Source organism: Sapajus apella, unplaced genomic scaffold, assembly GCF_009761245.1.
Source record: "Sapajus apella isolate SASKATOON/1434 unplaced genomic scaffold, GSC_monkey_1.0 scaffold119, whole genome shotgun sequence".
In the NCBI taxonomy this organism is placed as follows: Eukaryota; Metazoa; Chordata; class Mammalia; order Primates; family Cebidae; genus Sapajus; species Sapajus apella.
In genome coordinates this window covers 877747-880432 of record NW_022437059.1, presented here as the reverse complement: position 1 = coordinate 880432, position 2686 = coordinate 877747, and positions in this window count along the sequence as shown.

Here is a 2686-nt window from a genome sequence, read left to right as displayed (position 1 = left end):
GTCTTACTCCACTTCCGTGCTGTCAGTTGTCAGCCCCTGTCTGCCCTGGGTCTTTGGGTCTGCTCCTGGGGTCTCTCCCTCCTTGGGGCTCAAGTGTCACTTTTGCTGCCCCTTGTCCTTCTGTGCATCCCATAACTCCTGCTCATGTGTAGGTCTCTGTGGCTGCCACAGCCTCCCTTGCCCTTCTTCCTGCTCAAGCTGTAAAATTGCCAGTCTCTCTCTCACTAGCAAGAATCTTCTCATTCCCACCCCCAAAGACCAGTCACTGTGACAATCCCACATCGCCAGAGCCACCATGACTATAACCCTCTGTTACTACCTTTTTAGGAAAGGCCTGTGGTAGGAAGGGTCACAGAAGTGGCCCTCAGGGAGACGAGCCTTTCTCACTTAGCCTGCCCTATGTTTCCGTTTTAATGGAAACTGACATTGGACTTCAGCCTAGACCAATTAGAAGAGGAACAGGCCCATAAAAGAAAAGAAGGACTAGGTCCTTCCTGCTGCCTTACCTCCATCCCTTCGGCTACTGTGTCAGAGTTCCCAAGAGAAGCTCCTGAAGAGGCTCAGCACCGGTGACAGCTGAAAACTGCTCCACCCAGAACAGTGTTCTCCACCCCCCGCTGATGGTGATGCCACCCAAGGGCCTGCTGCCATCTCCCTGTCTCTGTGTCCACCGAACTAGTCCTCTGCCATCCCACCTCCCTCCACTGCTGATGCTTGAGTCTAACAATATTATGTGTCGGTTAAGAAGCCTGAACTAGGCCGGGCGCAGTGGCTCACACCTGTAATCCTAGCATTTTGGGAGATCGAGGTGGGTGGATCACTTGAGGTCAGGAGTTCAAGACCAGCCTGGCCATCATGGTGAAACCCCATCTTAAAAAAAAAAGAAAGAAAAAGGAAAAAAGAAGCCTGAACTAGGGAGCAGGTCAGCAAAGGGACAGCTGAGAATAAGTATGGCCAGAGTCAAGCGTGGGGAGGACAGGTCCCAGGCAGGATAGGAGCTGGAGGGATGCCGAAGTGAGGGCACGAGGGAGCTTTGGGAGAGAGACCTGCGTTCTGCCTTCCAGCAGAGGAAGCAGCCACACAGCAGATGGAACTTTCAGGCAGGAGGCTGGACCAAGCGACCTCACCCAAATGCTTCGGTCTACTGCCATTGCAACCTGGCGAGTCTCCCAGCTCTCCTGGGTCCCCAAGTAGGAGAGCTTTTTATAGTTCACTCCCTAACTTAGGTTTGAATAATTAAACAAGATGGACAGAAATAGCAGCCGGACAGTGAGGCAGGTTATTTTGGGGTTTTCTGGAACACAGTGCTCCTGGGTGTCACCCCACCGCTGCAGGGGGGCGGAGCTAGCATCAAGGCTGATGGGAGATTCCTGTGGGGGAAACCCACCCACATTCCCAAGGTTCCTTGGGTTGAGGAGGTTGCTCTCAGCCAGAGGAGGGTCTCACCACTTATTCCTCCTCCTCAAGGAAAGAGAGGGCTCTCACTACCTTCTGATCATAGCTACCCCCCTGGCAGGAAGTCCCTCCTGTTGTCTGTCAGGCTTTCTACTTCAGAGATGGTGACAGATATTGCAAATCAGATCAATAAGCAGCTGCAAGACAGGCTGAACAAGGACAAGGTGGCTACTGCTCCTCTGGCCAAGGAGCTGGAATCAGGTGATAGGAGGTCTCGTCCCCTCCACTATAACCACTGGGGAGCTGTGGAGGGAATGAAGGTTGGGGTGGAGAGTGAGAGCCAGAGCCAGGGACAGGAGAGGAATGGGCTGGGGGCCGGGGTAAGATGAGGCTCCAGAGAACAAAAGCTCGAAGGTGGGTTAGTGTCTGGATGAAAAGTTCCCTCTTCCAGCTATCTTTTAGTGTCCTCTGTCTTTGGCAGAAGCCTAGCCTGGCTTTCTTGGGACAGGGTTTCAGTAGCTAAGCTGAGGATGAGGAGAGGTCAGGAACCCTCAACCCCTGCAGCGCTTGATCACAGACCAATTCTTTGTGGCTTGTTTGCATAATACAGTACTTTTGGTTCAAATGCAGAGATTAACCTCAACTCTATCTTGAGGTTCTATCACAGAGCCCTAAAACCTGGGACACAGAGGGGCACAGGAGGTGGTAAGGGGGTATTTGTAATGTTTTCTTCCTTTGGATAACAACTTTGGCGCTAAGTTTGGAGGTCAAATTTCAGGGAATACTGAAATTGTTCACATATTATTTAATTTTTTTTTTTTTTTTTTTTTTGAGACGGAGTTTCGCTCTTGTTACCCAGGCTGGAGTGCAATGGCGTGATCTCGGCTCACCGCAACCTCCGCCTCCTGGGTTCAGGCAATTCTCCTGCCTCAGCCTCCTGAGTAGCTGGGATTACAGGCACGTGCCACCATGCCCAGCTAATGTTTTGTATTTTTAGTAGGGACGGGGTTTCACCATGTTGACCAGGATGGTCTCGATCTCTTGACCTCGTGATCCACCCGCCTCTGCCTCCCAAAGTGCTGGGATTACAGGCTTGAGCCACCGCGCCCGGCCACATATTATTTAATTTTTTAAATTTTTATTTAAGAGATGATGTCTCGCTATGTTACCCAGGCTGGCCTCAAACTCCTGGGCTCAAGAGATCCTCCTGCCTCAGCCCCTGAGAACCTGGGATGGCAAATGAAAGCCTCACCCTTTCATTTTCAGAACTTTCTTTTTTTTTTTTTTTTTT